The sequence below is a fragment of the Agelaius phoeniceus genome, chromosome Z (assembly GCF_051311805.1).
Source record: "Agelaius phoeniceus isolate bAgePho1 chromosome Z, bAgePho1.hap1, whole genome shotgun sequence".
Lineage (NCBI taxonomy): Eukaryota > Metazoa > Chordata > Aves > Passeriformes > Icteridae > Agelaius > Agelaius phoeniceus.
The window spans coordinates 30,336,760-30,355,238 of NC_135303.1; positions in this window are offsets into that span (position 1 = coordinate 30,336,760).

Sequence of the window (18,479 nt, forward strand, 5' to 3'; positions counted from 1 at the left end):
TCCAATGGGGAGAGGATCCAAGGGAGGAGCTGGAGTGGGGTGACACAGGCAGAACTAATATGGGAGAAGGGAGGGAGTGGTCTTCTGGGGAGAACCAATGGGGAAACTAGGAACATAGAACATGCCAGAACTGGGGGAGAGAGCAACAGTTGACGGGCAGAAGTTCATTTACATGGAGGTGCAGGGAAGCCTGGGAGAGTGCTTCCTCCCAAGGCATCCCAGCCCCGTTTTCCTCATAGCCATCTCCCGCACTGAATCAGTTTATAAAACAATTGAATAAAAATAGAGCAGAATGGGCTGCTTAAAGGACCATATACTTTTTTGGTAATGTCTTATTTCTCTCTAAATTTGTCACTGCTTTCCCAGTGTCTCTTACATACTCACTTTTTTCTTTGCCTTGATAATGTTGCTAAAATGTCTAATAATGAGGGCGGCACATTGGAGTCTTTCTAGGTCCTTTCTTGTTAGAATTGCTCCTGTAAGACTTTTGTTTTCCAAAATGAAGATATAAGTACAGATAATAGAAAAAAACTTTTAGTGTTTACATCAAGATTACCTGATTAAAATACCAGACTTTCGTATAAGTACTGATTGAAATCAAGGTTTTTATCTGCAGGAAAGTAAGTGATGAGAAAGAAACCTCTTTTCAAAACATTATTTTTTCATCTATCACTGTGACAGAATTTTAAATCATCTTCCTGCTGTGGTTATATATATTCTGGTCCTTATTAGCAACACTGAAAATTTGGGTTATCAAACATGTCCTTGAATAATCAGATCATACATAAAGTGAAAAAAGATACAATCTAGGAGAGTCTGCTGTTTCAAACCTTATTTAAATTGCAGACAATTTCTCCCTTACTACTCTTGTGCTTGTAAGAATTCTTACACCCAGCAGCTGGTTTCATTTAAGATATGGTGATTATTTTGCTTGATGAAATATACACACAAGGTAGATGATGTATTGCTAATGCTTGAAGAGTTTTGTGTTAATTGGTGAAAGATAGGAAATATGCAGTTGGCTTCTTAGATGTCACTGAATTTTTATGCACAATTTCGGATAAAGATTCCTATCACCTGTATTCAACTGAAACACAGGCAACTTCTAGGTCACTACTAGTACTTGATTCTTCTACAAAGATTCTCGGTGCTTTGGAACACATTAATATAAAGCATGATGGACATTAGCATGATAAGGCAGATCCATGGCAATAATATTTTTTAAATACAAGGAGAAAAATTATTATTGATTCAGTGTGTCAATATTTTTTCTGTTTCTGCTTAACTTATTATACTTCCTTCTCCCTGCTTCAGTTTATTTTCTATAGCCTACATATAGATAAAAAGCTGCAAGTCAGCTATTTTCCAATGGAGTATTTGGATGGCTTGTTCAAATATTCAAGAGGGCAATGATCTTAGGATACAAAAATCATCACAGCTACTTCAGAGAGAAAAAAAATTAGAAACTTATTTGCATCCTGAAATACTCCACAGAAGCAGCATCAGCTAGGCACCATCTGTTTTTGAATTTTGAGAAACATTCTGTCTGGAAATAGAAAAAACTACGCATTTGAGAAGCGTTTCAGATGAAATACGTAAAACAAATCATTACAATGATATTTTGCTAAAGTGGGTATGTTTTTCATGAGCAAGAGATTTACATAGGCATCAGTGTCTTGAGTAGACAAGGCTGTATCAGCTAAGTCTAGAAGTGTTTGTGGTCATGGTCGTATATTTCAAGGACAGATGTAGAGTGTTTGTGTGTAGAGGTACTGATTGTTGAAGCCACTGACTGCAGATCAACAATTACACTTATAGACTTTGATAGATTCTCCATTGTGTGGGAGTGTGACCTAATTTACAAGGACAGATCTCCAGCCAAAATGAAATGTCACAAATTTTCTGCTCTTTGGTTCTCTGAGCTGACTTGAAATGTCAGGATGCAGAGATTCAAAATGGTGTGCACACAAAGATCATTCAGAATTTTTTAAAATAAATGTAGTGAGGTAGAAACACATTTATACACATATATTGCAATTATTTAATGAAGAAATAATCTTTAACTCAACTTATAATGTAACATAATAAGTTTATTAGCAAATATATGCATATGTAATACTGATTTTAAAGACTCTCACCATCTGGTTGCAAACACTTTTAAAATTTAATGAGGAAACTCTAGTACATGGAAATGAATTATACAAATTTCATAGTGTTATTTCTATACATTAAATCTATGATGGAATGTTCTTACATCTTGATCATCACTCTAGTATCGAAGAAATTTGTTCAATGGCATATAAAGTTTATTATAGGAGCCACAACTCCAGAATACTTGTATTTTATCTATGGAAAATTTACTCTTAAATATTGCTACTGGGGTCTGATAATGTAGGAAGAAAATGCTCGTTCGGATGTTTACTCTTACCTAAAGAAAATAATCTTTGGTCTCATTTTTTTTGTGTTTTGCTGTATGACAACTTCTCCAATGAAGGAAGTGCCTCCCAAATTATACTCAAAAGAGTATAATTAAACTTAAATGGAGTAATAATGTTTCTTCTCAAAAAATGACTGGAAGATCAGAAAAAAAAAAAGAGAAAATTAAAACAGGTTTTCAAGTCTAAGATAAAGAGTTCAGCCATTTACTTTTCGCAAAAGACCTCAATACTGAAGTTTGTTATAAGCTTTATGAAGCCACTACTTTTCTAGAATTTGACTGCAAAAAAATATGCTCTACAGAACAACAATTTCCATCATGCATTTGAGAAAGCCTGAATCTGTACTCTTACTCTTGAAACAGGTTTTCTCTGCAGAACATAAGCCAAGATTCATTTGGCTGTAAAAAGAGATAACAAGTTTCTTTCAAGCTGATAAAATGACAGACAGAAAACCTCCAGTATTCAGTCCTTACTGAAGTGATAATTGGTGTACTTTACAGAAAACAGAAAACTTAATGAAACAGAAAAACTGAGCAGCCAGTTCCTGACTTAGAGTTTAGAACTTAAGAACAAAAAAAAAAAAAAGAAAGGGCTCAGACTGTAAGGCATGCTGTTCACTTACCTGGCTGCAGCAGTACAGCTGCATGCTTTCCTATTGGCTGTTTTCACCACAACACAGACAGACTCATTTTTTGTGATCATTTGTGACATGCTTGTTGATTTTTAAGTGCTACCTAAACTTTCCAAGCTAGTTGAGGTACCACTCAATTCTGGAATTAGGATGTTGTAAAATTTAAGTCTCTCCTTAGATGTAATCTTTGATGCTCTCTTTGTGTACCATGTGAGGGTACTCATTCAGCTGCTTTGGCGATGGTAAGTACAAGACTGCACAATGACTCTCCATGCAAATGTCCATGAAAATTGAGAGGGAGGAAAGAGGACAAATTTGAGTGAGAAAAGAAAAAGTCAAAATATGGCAGAATGGTAGCAAAAGCAGTAGGTTAGCAGAGTCTGCATCCATTGCCACATCATTCCTTAAATTACCCAGTATGTATTATAATGCTTATATATGTGCTAATTATTTCAGTAATGAAATTACTGTTTTATGTAAGTCAAGTGAAAAACAGCTATTCAAACAAATAGAAGATGCAGCAATTTTTTTTAGTCTATCTGTTCTTTCTAAGTATTTTCCCAAGAGAGTCTTTTTCATTGTAAATTATGTTCTTCTGAAAGTGTTGCTTCTGTGTGTAGAGAATTTTGCACACTTCAAACACTGAGGATATCAAAACAGTAAAGATTAGTTTTGAAGTCACTAAAAGACTGTATTAAAGTTCTTTTATGTTCCAAAAAAACCAGTCATAACATTCCCCATGACAGCAATCACACTGTCATATTTGTTTTTAAGTAGGCTATATTAAATCATACATAATCATTAAACAATACGTCTTTACATTCCACTTAAATTTCAGCATTATGGCACTATTCTAGAGAGGAAGAAACTTATTTGTTTTATGGAAAAATTTAAAAACCACCAAGTGTTTTGAATCTATATGACTCTTCTTTGCATCACACTGTCATACAAAGATGAAACTATGTTTTTCTAGCTTTAGAATAGAAATAAATTAAGAGTGTCAATGAAATGCAAGAACCTAGTGGGGATTTATTGTAGAACTTGCATTAAGTAGAAATTTCTGAAGAAAACTAAGCAACAAACTGGTATAAAAATACAAGATGCAAAAATGTACTTGTAGATTTTTAATTTCTGAGAAACACTGCATTTTCATTTAAGGTTTTAGGGAGGGCAATGATTTTGAATTAACTAGGTGACGTCACTGGCTCTAAATGCAAATATCTGTTACTGAATGACAGTTCAGGCATGTCTGGCAGAGCACTAGTGTGACCAGATCTTCAGCAAAAAAATTACTCATTTCCATGCTAAAATCAGCATCATTTTGATTACTAGGATGGAAATTAATTGTTTAGAGGTGGTTTTGGTTTTTTGGTTTTTTGGGGTTTTTTTTTTGTTTGTTTATTTGTTTGTTTTTAATGAGAAAAGCAGTTTGGATTTTGGTTTTTTACCTCTCTAGGAAGAATCTTTTGTGAAATTGTCTATGTAATTTCAAATCACCATTTTTAATGCAGCAGAACATGGCTGCACTTGATTCCAAATCCAACAGAGACTACTAGCTTAAAACGAAATCCAGGATATTTCTTTCTTATAAAACTGTATGTAATGTGGGTTAAGTAAATTCTATTGCTGTCTGAATGACAGGTCAGTGATCAGTGATTAACATTTCAAGTTCATTTAATTATAGCAGCATGAATCTGACACAGTTCAGCAAGAGTGCAAACAAACATTCTGAATTGTGATTCTTAGAGACCCAAATTGATAGGAGATTCAGCTCAAGGAAAGAAACCCAGGCCTAAGCACACATAGTCAGGTTAATATTAAGCAAATATTTCAGATTAAATACACTGATTGATTGGACACGTTTTAATCTGTTATCATCCCATGTCATGATAAAAGTTATTCTTCTGTACTCTAGATTGTGGTGTCTTACAAGGGCCTTATGTGCCCCTGACACTGCCATTAGGAGCAAAACCTATGATCCTACTCCTGGATCAATTAAATTAAATTTTTTGCTTTAAAAAAAGATTAAATTTTTTGTTTTCACCTGAAAATAAAAGAATCTGAGAGTGTATTTAAGTGCTGAAGATCAGGACAATCATGGAAGTAAAAGGAATGAAACAGAAGTCAAAAATGCATTTCCACCTAGATTACTAAACATCCTTAGCCAGTCTTATTATCAGATTTTTCATCTCCACAGGATGATTTGGGGAACTTACTCTTAAAAATCATGTGTGAATCACACTGGGTCTTGCAGCAGTGCTTCCTGTATCTAACAGGGACAAAAATGCTTAAATCAGAAAGAGAAAGTTATGGATTAATTAAAGGCCATAAAAAGAGAAAATAAGCTATTCTCATTTTTAAAATATGTCCTGTAATAAATGTAGCATACTTACACCTCATTACTGCCACCATTTTTAGATAGCGTTGTGAATCCCTCTTTCCAAAATGGCTAATCAACGTGGGAAGGTATAGGAAATTGGCATGATCAGTCACATTTGCCCCTATCCCCTGGAGATATGATTCTGTATACCTGTAACTTGTTTCTCAGTTTTCTGTGTGGATTGACGCAATACAGGTAAAGCACAGTAGTTTCTGCAAGAAAACAAAACAGGATTCTGTAGAGATGTGACATCAGTAGGACTACTAATAGAAGATAATATCTCCAAAGTAGTTATCAGCTAAAATTTCCAGAGGAGACTCAAAGAGAACTGCCAAATAAATGAAGGCAATTTTCCAGGGACTGAAAAAAAGATTGCAGATGATTTTATATTTCCCAGCAGCACTGGACAGCAGGTGAAGCAGGAAGCTTATATAAGGCAAAACCTCCTGTGCTTCCAGACTGAAAAGCCCTGCTTCCCCCTACCAGCTGCATGTGTTTCTTTGCTGAAGCATGCCTTTTAGCTTTAAAATGACCAAAGATTTAAATGAGCAGTATTTTTAAAACAGTCTAAATGAACTACACCCCCTATTAAAAAAAAACAAAAACCAAAACAACAAAAACAAAAACCCCCAAACAAACAAACAAACCAAAAACACCTCAAAAAAACCCAAAAACCAAAAAGTCTCCCAAGTGCTTCATATTTGACCATGTCAGAAATATTGAAACAAAATTAATCTTAGGATGGTTGCAGTGCTCTGAAGAAAATTATTTTAAACACACAGCTATCTCATAAGTGCAAGTGAAGAGAGGCAAGAGAGGCTTTTATCACACTTTAACTTAAAAAGAAGAATCCATAAAGTTAAGAGAGAAGATATGAAAAGACTGAAAGCATGTTACTTGGTCATGTTTCAAACTTACTCAGAGTTCAGCTAAGTTAAAGGTAAAAAAAATGGTGGTGACCATAATTTAGAAGGAAGAAAGATCTGGAACAAAATCCTAAGCAGTCCCTCACCCCTTTTATATCTGTGATTTATAACCCAAGCCATACTGTCTTGAAATAAGGCAACTCCTGTCAGTGAAAATTATTTTCTTCAGCAATTCTCTGTCACAGAATCGTAAGAAAGGTATTTCTGTTATAGGGAAGAATCTGTCATTGTTTAAGATTTTTACAGTATTATAAGTCATTCTATTGTATACATTGCTGTCTTACTAAGCTGGGAGAAAAATGTTGGGTTCAATCCATTAAACACAAGAATTGGTCATTTCAGTTGAACTGGTTTTGAGTGTCTGTTAATGATAGGTAAGCTCAAAAAGGACATCAGCTATCATAGGCATATTGTATGGATTATAGAGCTTTAAAAATAAGTAAAATTATTTACTTTTGTTGTAGGAGCTACAAATCAATGTACATGAAATATATGCATTTAATGTATATATAATACATTAAATATACATTATATTATATTTAGTATCTTATTGTATACAATAGATAGCATATATTTGTATATGATATATATATGTATTTTATATGTATATATGCATGTATAGATATATTACCTGTATGCCTCAGTAACATGTGCTGACTGTTTCAGTGCAAATGAAAAGAACTAGAGTGAGATGTGGGAGATGTGGATTTCTTTCTTTAAAGATCTTCATTTTTTCTCATTTATTTTCTGACAGTAAAAGATACGAAAATAAAGAATGAAATTTTAACTTCTGTGTGATGCTAGATATGTGTAATGTAAGACAGGCTTTTTCCACTTGCTGGGGAGGAGACAGTGATTTTCTGATCATTGCAGGCAAGTCCACAACAATTAGAATGATGCTTCCCCCATCACAATCATTAAAGAACATGAAAATCAGTATATTAATTTGCACTGATTTAGCTTCAGTTGTTGCTCAAATGTCTCTCTGAGATTTACTCTGAAAATTGACAGAACTAGTAAGTAATAAATATTTATGTAGTGACATATATATTTTTAATATTTATATTTATATATAAAACATCATGTCAGAACTGCCTGAGTCTGATGTTAAAGTAGAGGAATGCTACAGAAGGAGAGTCTTTTACATCAGAAGTCTAACTCTCAAAAAATCCTTTGAATTATTGAGGTCATTTGTAGCTGTTCTCTTTCCCTTACTCTTTTGTGACACTGACTTTGAAAGACACAGGCAATGTCTGAAAGGCCTGAAATGAAATTGCACTGAGACTGCTTGATGGAACACAATAGCCCCAAGTCTGTGGGTCCTGATGAGATTTACCCCAGTGTCCTGAGGGAACTGGCTGATGTTTGTATTTGAAAAATCGTGGTGATCAGATGAAGTCCCTGCTGACTGGAAAAAGGGAAACATTTTCCCTAATTTCAAAAAAGAGAGAAAGGACACAGGGATCTACAGACTGGTGAGCCTCATATCTGTGCTTAGGAAGATCATGGAGCAGATCCCCGTGGAGGTAAGGTCAAGACACATTCAATACAAGGTGTTGATACGAGACAGGCAGAACAACCTCACCAAAGACAAATTGTGCCTCACCACCCTGGTGGCCTCCTCATGGATGGCGGGATTGCAACAGTCATCAGGGAAGACTGACCAACATCATCTACCTCATCTTCCATAAGGTCTTGGATGTGGTCCCACATGCTACTTTTGTATCCAAGTCAGAGAGAGATGGATTTTAAGAGTGAAATTTTGGTGGATGAGGAATTGGGTGCACTCAGGCAACAGGGCATGATCAGTAATTTTATGTCCAGGTGAAGGCTGGGGCAAGTGTGTCCCTCACAGCTCAGATACAGGACCAGTTCTCTTGAATGTCTTCATCAATGACACAGCCAGTGGGATCGAGTGCATTCTCAGCAAGTTTGCAGCTGACACAAAATTGAGAAATGCAGCTGACATAACAAATGACCAGGATACTATCCAGAGGGACCTGCCAAGCACAAGGAGTGGACCCACAAAAACCTAGTGAAGTTCAACAAGTCCCAGTGCAAGGTTCTACACCTGGGTTTGGCTAATCCTAGACATGAGTACAAATTGGGAGAACTAATTTAGAGCAGCTTTGTGGAGAAGTTGCGATGGATAAAAAGCTGGACAGGAGCTAACAGTGTGTGACGGTAGCCAAGAAAGCCAATCACATCCTGGGCTGCACCAAAACAGGAGTGACCAGCAGGCTGAGGGAGGCAATCCTCCCCCTGAAGAGAGACATTGACCTCTTGGAGTGGGCCCAAAGGAGGATCTGTGAAGATGATCAGAGTGTGAGAGACCTGGTGTTATTTGGCCTGGAGGAGTGAAGGCTCTGGGGGGACCATATGACAGGCTTCCAATACATCAAGGGAGCTTCTAAAATAAGAGAAAGAGTGACCTTTTATATGGGCATGTAGTGACAGGAAATGGGGATATAATTTTAAACTGAAAAAGGAGGATTTTACGTTTGATGCAAGGAAAACATTCTCTACTCAGAGGATAGTGAGGTACTGGAACAGGTTGTCCAGAGAAGTTGTGGATGCCCTATCCCTGAAAGTGTTCGAGACCAGGTGGCCCTGAACCTGGTGTACTACCTGGTGTAGTAAAAAGTGTCCCTGCCTATGCCAGTAGGGTTGAAATTTCCAGCCTAAACCTTTCAATGATTCTATAACATAACTTGTTATAACTGGCACTTTTAAAACAAGCCAAATAAATCAACTGAGCTCTTTTAAAGAGTAATAATACTTTATTGATGTGGGGAACTATTAAAAACTATTTAAAATTTTTAAAACCTGAACAAGGTTTCCATAATGCTGGCAAGTAGAACATTTCAAGTTTGTTATATTACATGACACAGAAACCATGTACTTTTACTGACACCACAAGTGGGATTTCCATATCACTTTTGCACTATGTGGAATGAATTATCATTTTGATCATATTGCAGATAAATGAAACATTGAATTAACTTATTTGGCCTCATAAAGAAGCAGTAGAAACATATAAATTCACAAGTCTTCACTCCTACTACATCTTTACATTCATTTCCCCAGCAGTCACATTCAGAGCAATAAAGAATATTAATGTTTTTGGACTGAGAAGAAGATAAATGACTACTTGCAAAGTATAGATAGAACTGTACTCCAGAATACAAAGTTTCATAGATAACCAACATATTCCATGATTGAATTTCATATTACAGAGGTAGCCAATCTTTCTAAGGCCAAGAAAAGAAAGCATACAATGTAAAAGAGAAATTGAGCAAATACCAAGCTAAAGCATCTCTTACGCCACTCTTCGCTTCCTCTCACCCTCCCCATAATAGTCTCTGAGTCACAAGAACATATCACAAGCCTGTACAGTCACCACAAACACTAGCTCTGGGCTTCAGCTCAATTCAGAAGACACAGCTTTTTTAAAAAGTAAGAAAAAGGGAGAAACATAAACATAACTTGTACATCACTCTCTTGGCCATTCCTGTGACAAAAGAAACTTGCTGAGTGAGAAATCAGAAGCTATTTGCCCAGGAAAAAGAAAAAATCACCACAAAGGAAGTATGGTCCATGAATCTTCAATTCAAACACCTGAAGAACTGAGACTTACCTGTGTAAAAGTAAAGCTGAAAACATTTATTTCATGTACTGACTCAAAATTGCTCTGCAATCAGTGGTCTGTTAATTATCCTCAATTTGAACAAGTTTTTGTTATCATCAGTTCTCATAGCTTTAGGCCTCACTTTCTTGTGGTCTCTAGCTGGTCAGAGTGACCCTGAGATACGTTAGAAAATCTCTTTTCCCAGCCCAGCGGTCAACGAAGGAGTCAGAGCTCTTCATTTCTCGGTCTCAAGGTTGTTTATTTTATCTTATCTATAAAATTCTTTCTCCTGACCTGTTGAGGTCCACTCAGCAAGACAGACAGAGGCACTCTTCCTGCTCCCAGGCAGTGTTATCTTTTTATACTAAAAACTATGTGTACAATATTTACAATTACTTTCCAGTACCTATCACCGATGTTAGACAGTGAGCCTCTACTCTAAACCAATCTAAAAGTGCCAACATCACAGCAGAAGATGGAGGCCAAGAAGAAGGAGAAAGGCTGAACAAGCCCAGATTTCTCCATCTTGCCCCCTGAACCCTCATTCTAAAAACCCCAAAAAATCTATTTTTCACCCTGTGATAAATTCACTATCATTCTACTTAAACTTTCATGGCTTGTAATTCTTCATACAAGTTTGGTAATTATTTTTTCCAAGGGCTAAATCAAAGGCAAAGGGGTCTTGGGCTCTGTGCCAAGGCCTCTGAGCTCCTTGATAGGGTCTTCAGTCCTCCAGGGCAGCCAGAGGAATTTTCTGGGTTGCCACAACTTCTCCGCATTTAAAGGTTTAAATTTTCTTCCATTCATTCATGTATTGGCAAGAAGTGGCATACCATCTCTGTAATATAAGCAGGGTAAACCTAAAAATAAATATTTAGCTCCCACTTCATCAATATTTTCGTTAATATTACTTTTCTGAGTATAGGCTAAATTTACACCAAGTAGTCACATTGTATTTTTAATTTCACCAGGAGCATTAACAAGGTAGATTTTTGTTTGCTTGTTAAAGAAAATAATTTTCTTTGCTGACATTTTGTTGGGATCACTTACTATTAAAAGGAACTTGCAAATTAAATACAGGCTACAATAAATGTGATGGGAGAAGATGACAAGCAGGTAGGCAGAAGGGAAAGGATTTCTCATATTAACAAAATAGTTGACCACTTGATTATATAGAAGTTCTTGTTTTTGAGAAAAATGTTATGTTTCTAGATTATAGTCCCAATTTCACTGTTTTACTCTAATTTTATGTTTCTCTTTACCTTGTAAATTTTAGAGACTAAGGCTAATATATTGAAGCTGGTAATAAGATATTAAACTTTGCCAAGATGTGATCTAAGCTATCAATTTGTTTGCATTGCTCTGTTGCTTCACATTCATAACTTCAGCATGAAACATTACCTTTTAATGGAAGGCAACATTTGTAACCTACATTTGTTAGAAGGACAATGCAGTCAGAATAAAAATTTTACCCAGCCATCCATAACCATTAATAGTCTGTATATTAAGAAGAAATGAACAATCCAAGAAGTTTAAAGCTTTATTGTAACCATTTTTCTGTAACTTCTACAGTTTTTGTTGACTTAAAAATTTGTTTCCTCTTGAGAAGACATCTAAAACTATAATGAAAAGCATATTCTATTTCTGCTCATTTTGGAAACAGAAATCACTAATTTAAGAGAGCATTGACATTTTAGTATATTCTTGAGGACTCACTAGAAAAAAATTCATTATACGTCTTTCCCCTTTGGGTAAACCATTATTTTCATTTAATCTGAGTAATCTTTTACCAGATTGCATTTGCATTGTATGCATGTTCCTTGTTTTTTGGTGAGGCCTATAGGGGTGGCTTTGACAAGCTGCCAGAAGTTTCCCCCATGTCTAATAGACCCAATTCCAGGTACCCCATAGATGGACCTTCTGTTGGTCAGGGCTGAGCCCAGCAGTGACAATGGTAGTGCCTTTGGGGTAACAGGATATTTAAAAAGGGAAAAAACATACTGTGCAGGAGCAGTTGCAGACAGAGACAAGAGAAGTAAAATTCTGAAAGAAACACTCCTGCAAGGTCAGTGAAGAAGGAGGTGGGAGAGGTGCTCCGGGGGCTGCAGCAGAGATTTCCCAGTAGCCTGTGGAGATCCATAGGAAGGTAGAGATCCACCTGCAGCCTGCGAAGGAGATCCACGCTGGAGCAGGTGCACATAGCCTGAAGGAGGCTGTGCAACCATGGGAAGCCCGTGCTGGAGGGACCTCTGAGCAGGACCTGTAGACCTGTGGAAAGAGGAGCCTATCTGGGAGCAAGTTTTCTGGCAGGACCTGTGACCCCATGGGGGACCCACGCTGGAGCAGCACCACAGGGGAGGGACCCACAGTGGAGAAATTTGTGAAGAACTATATTCTGTGGGAAGGACCCACACTGAAGAAGGACTGGACATCTTGGAGGACTTTCTCCTGTGGGAGAGACTCTGCAGTGGAGCAGAGGAAGAGTGTGACAAGTCCTCCTCCTGAGGAGGAAGGAGTGGCAGAGACAATGTGTGATAACCAGACCATACTGCCAGTCTCTGCCCCCTGGACTGCTGGATGGAAGGAGAGAGAGAAAATCAGAGTGAAGCTGAGCCCATGAACATGAGACATGAACATGAACATGGGAGAAACACATTTTAAGATTGAATTTTTATTTCTTACCCTTGATTTGATTGGTAACAAAATTAATTCATTTTTATTTTTTGCATGTCCAGTCTATTTTGCCCATGATGCTAATTATTGAATAATCTCTCCTGGTTGTCATCTCCACCCATGAGACTTTTATTGTGCTTTGTCTTCCTGTTTTCTTTCCACTTGAGGAGTGGAGCAATAGCACAGCTTCAGTGAACACCTGTCAGGCAAACAGGGTCAACCCAGCACAACTTCATTAGATTGCTCTACCAAATCCACTGATTTAAGTGTTGTTTTGAGAATTAATATACTATTTTCCTTATATCTGTCATCTAAAAACCTCTGAGATTACCTCTGTTTCTTCTTTTGATTGAATGATTTTGAGTGCTCCTAATATGTGACAGTTTTTGTATCCTAAACAATATTACAGTCACAGAAAACTCCCTCTTCCAGAGTAGAATTTAGTGAGAATTACACTTCACACTGTCGCAGCTCACTTACCAGCCAGAGCAGAAGGAAGAATTCTGAGGACAGCCTTCAAAAGGAGCAGTATCATTTGGGCCTCCTCTAGTCTCTGTTTTGAAGGAGCCAGGCACCCTGAAATGAGTAAGATGTATGTCTAATTTCTGTGTAGAAAAGTGTCCTAAAATGTTATCTCTACCCTCTAAGATCAAAAGCTTTTATTCTTTTCAGCCAGTGGTAGTCCTGCTCAATATAATTAATGTGTTTCATACTTTCAGACTCTCAAAAATGTAAAATATCAAGGCTTTACCAGAAATACTACTTGGTAGCAGCAACAAGAGCAGTAAATTGCAATTTATCTTCAAAGTCAATTACATCACACCAATAATTCTTCCTTACTTTCTACTGCAAGTCTACTGGAGAATTCACCTCATGTAAAGATTCATTTAAAAATTCCCAAATGGCTAGTATCACAGGAGCTTAAAAATTAAGGAACTACCAATAGATTTTTCAGGATTCAAACTACAGCCTGAGCTGGTGTAAAAACATCACAAAATCTTCATAACCTATTAATGTGGTGCAGCTTCAAAACATAAAATGAGGCATACAGAAACATGGAAAATTGAGATAATTTGGGGCCATTGATATGTTTCAGGAGGTTGTTAGAATTGTGATATGAACTCTTAAACTTGCTTTTGTTTAAGAAATATTAAAAAGGAAAATATAGCTGGATTTGAACCCGCTATTCACCCTTGTCTTGTCACTACATACCCTCATAAAATGTTTCTATCTTTCTTGTAGATGTCCTTCAGGTACTGGAAGGCCTGTAGGTCACTTAGGTCACACTGAAGCCTTCTTTTTTCAGGCTGAACAATCCCATTTCTCTCAGCTTTTCCTCATAGGAGAGGTGCTCCATCCTTGTAATCATCTTTGTATCCCTCCTCTAGACTCACTCCAACAGATAGGTCCACATCCTTCCTGTGCTGGGCACCCAGAGCTGGATGCAGGGTTCCAGGTGGGCTCTCACCAGAGCAGAGCAGAGGGGCAGAATCCCCTCCCTCACCCTGCTTTGGTTGCAGCCCAGGACACGTTTGGCTTTCTGGGCTGTGAGTGCCCATGGCTGGGTCATGTCCAGCCCCTCACCCACCAGCACCCCCAAGCCCTTCTGGGCAGGGCTGCTCTTGATCCCTTCACTCCCAGCCTGGATTAATACCAGGGGTTGACCCAACCCAGGTGCAGCACCTTCACTTGGTCTTGTTGAACTGCATGAAGTTCCCACAGACCAACTCCTTGAGCTTTTCCATATCCCTCTGGATGGCATCCTGTCCTTCAGGAGTGCTCCTCACCACTCAGTCTGCATATGTTCTGAAAGTGATTAATAATGACATAACACTGCTCCCCATATAGACCCTGGAGAGCACCACTTGTCACAGATGTCTATCATCTGAGCCATTGACCACTACCTTTGAGATGAACCCATCCCACCAATTCCTTATCCATCTAACAGTCCCCTCTCCAAATTCATGTCTGCAATTTAGAGAGAACAGTGTTGTGGAGTGTCTATCAAAAGCTTTACAAAAGTCCAGATAGATTATTTCTTCCCTTACCCATGGATGGAGTCACTTCAGTGTAGGAGACCACCAGGCTGGTCAAGAAGAATTTGTCCTTAGTGGAGCCATGATAGAAGTATATCTCTGCTGTATACAACATCAGCAAGTGGAACATGAGTCATCAGTGTGGCAGTCAGAAGGGCCAGCAGTGCCCTGGGTTGCTTCACTCACAACACAGCTGGTAGGTCAAGGCAGGTGGTTGCACACACTGCCCTGGCCCCTCCTTGAGCACTGTGAGCAGTTTTGGGTGCCTCAGTACTGGAGGACATCACAGGAGTGGGTGAAGCTTATGGGAAAGGACAGTAGTATCTAACTATTGAAAGACAGGGAGTAGTAGTTAAAGAGAGTGCAAAAATCTGTATGTTGGGTATAAAAATGGTATCGATATGTGGTATAAACTGTAAACATTGGAAAGATATTTCAGTAATGAGGATTAAATACAATGGAATGGTTAGAAGATATGTAAATTTATTGAATTGTGTAGGACTGAGCATGACACTAATAATATGGAATAAGGAATGGAAACTGTAGTGGGTCTGGCTGGGATGGAGTTATATTTCCCAGTAGCATCTGTCATAGTGCTGTTTTTTGTGCCTAGAAAGGTGCTGATAACACAGCAGTGTTTTGGCTACTGCTGAACAGTACTCCCACATAAGGCTCTCTCTCCAACATCCCCCCTGACCCACAAAAGCCAGAGCTAAAAGAGTCAGGAGCAAAGATAAACCTGGGAAGAAGCAAGGCATGCTGGGAAAGTGTATGAACATTTGATTTAATTTCTTATTACCCAATTCTGATTTGATTGTTATTAAATGTATTTCCAAATATTGAGTCTGTTTTGCCAGCGGTGGTAATTGTTGGATAATATTTCTTCCCTGGTCCAGTTGAGGAGGCAGTGATGGAGCAACTTGGTGGGCAGCCAAGTGAACACACAGTCCAGCCAAGGTGAGCACACAGTCCTCATGAGGAATTGCTAAGGGAACTGGCATTATTTAGCTTGGTGAATAAGACTCAGAGGGGAGATCTTACCACTTTCTATGTACTTCAGAGGAAGTTGTTGAGAAATTTCAGTCTCTTCGCTCAAGCAACAAGTAAAAACAAGAGAATATCCAACAAGTACTAGAGAAAATGGCTTCAAGTTGTGCCAGGGAAGGTTTAGATTATATTTTAGGAATAAAATCTTCATTGGAAAGTTTGTGAAACACTAGAACACAGCAGCCCAGGCAAATCATTGGTCACTATCCCTGGAGGTGTGTAATAGGCCTCGTACCCATGGCCCAGCCCTTGAGGATGTGGTCTAGTGATGGCCTTGACAACACTAACAGCTGGACTCAAATCCTAAAGGTCTTTTCCAAACAAAAAACTTTTATAAAAGATAGAAATTCTGCTCTATTATGATCTGAAATATTGATATGAATTGGCAGTACTTTTCATTTAGGAAAAATAGCACAGATGACAAACATATCTTTTAATGCCACATCCTAAGAAAGATATTTCATGTTCTCATAAAGGAGAAGATAATCTAAAATGCTGTATTCCAGGAAATATATTTCAACAAAAAGCTGTTGCTACATCATTGATCAAGCCAATGGCATTGCATTTAAAAATAACACAGACATGGATACATCTTTGGGAGACAGTAAAACATTATTAGTTCTTCTGTCACATGTAACTGCTACTACAATTATCAAATATATTTTCCTTAAAAAATTATGGAGACAAAGTGAAGCAATTGGGAGTTTTCATGTTTCATCTTCGGAGGAGCATTCTTTGATGGAACACACCACTTTCATTAAAGTAAGTGGGAGTTAATCAAAGAAGAGTGAAGGAAAGTAAGCAGACATAAATGTACTAAGGTGGGTATGTCCTGACAATGCCCTGATTTACTCCATTCTTAAATTTGAGCCATGCCAGTTAATTTTCCCAGAAACTGAGTAATTTCAAACTCAGAGTACAGCATTGTTATAGTGCTGTCAGTCTGTGTAGTGCTACACAGCACAAATGAAAATTAAAAGAAACATATAATGCAAGAAATAATTCTCTCTGACAGGAGTGCCAAAACTGTGGCCTTTATTTATTGAGCATCCCCAAAGATTTCAGTTCCTCAGAAGGGTAGCAATTCAAGGGCACTAGAATCAAGACCTCTATAAAAATCTGGCATGTTTACAGAATGGAAACAGCAGAGAAATAGTAGCTTCTAGTCTCAGATTTTTTCTTTTACCTTATTTACAATGTTTTGAATTCTGCCTGTTCCATGGTGTGCAAATTTAGTAAGGTTAATTAAGAGGTAAAAAGAGAATTGATAAAATACTAAATTAAGATGTGAAGAGCTACTGGCTAGAAAAATATCCTGTTTCTTAATCAGTTTTCCTGTTTTTACTGACCAAAGACAGCTGAAATTCAAACTCCTTATTCACTGAGAAAATATTTGTCACCTGTCCTTTAGATTTATCTCAATACTATTTCCCTGCTTTGTCAAAATATCTGTCAATCCCATTTTAGCTCCCTAGAGGAAAAAAGTAAGTTTGTTATCTTTCCCAGCGATCCAACTTTGACAAATTACTGGTGTATTTTTCACTTACAAAGAACATATTTTAACTTTAATTCCTTATTTGATCTTCTGGCACCCTTCAGTCTGGCAAGCAACTATTTTGCAGTACACATTTTCAAATGTAAATTATTAAAATTTGTTTAGTATAGATGCTAACATTGCTCTCTGAAATTATTTCAATGGCCATGTCATTCACATATTATCATCCTCACAGCTTTACCTCTAGGAAATATTACATCTGCAAGCTATATCATATTTTATTTTGAGGTTATTAAATAGATCCAAAATGATCCATATTTCTTCAGTGCATAACCACTAGACATGTTCTCAAAAAGGATATTAAAAGATCAAGAGGCAACATGACAAAAGAAAAAAAGAAAAAAAAGCAGGCTATAGAAAAGATGCCACAAAAATAAATTGAAGACTGGAAATTTTTGCTCAGAAAGAAGGCAAGTAAAAAGAGATATTATTTGACTTTAAAGAATGGCAGATTAAATGCATTTCCAGATATCAGCATGTAGACTTTATTTGACAGATATTGTGGGGGGGAGGGGTAATGTCTTTATTGTTCTGCCAAGTAGAAAATATTGTTAATGTTTCCTCAGGCATTTTCAAGGCACATCCTTGTTACTTATAGGTAACTGTGATGCAAATGGGGTTGGCATTTTATTTTACTTAGTGGCAGTAAAGGAAAAAAAAATTAATATCCTTTATAGAGGAGGACATCTAACTGCCTGGTCAGCATGTAAGATAAACAGAAAAAATGCTTTTTATATGCTTTTCCTACATAAAAGCTCCAAGAAACTCCTTATGCTTTTTTCACAAGAAGGGCTTATAATTTATTATTAATAAACTGAACTAAGCCAAAATTAGAGTACAGTTGCTGGTTTTAGTGAGACATTATAAAAATTACAAAATACACCAATAAAAACAGTCATAGTGCTTCAAACAAAGAAGGGATGCATGAAAACTTTGAAATAAAATGCAACACAGGAAGTGAAGTAAGATGCATGACATTAAGATTTACATGGGACTATTAATCTACAACATCTGGATATCAACAGCTGCATAGCCATTTTTATTACATAGACGTTAAAGTCATTAAAGATTTTGATTACAAAATATAGGAAAACACTCAAAAATGTGCACAAGATAGAAGAAGAATCATGGGATTACAGCTGATACATTTAGTGAACTGTCAACC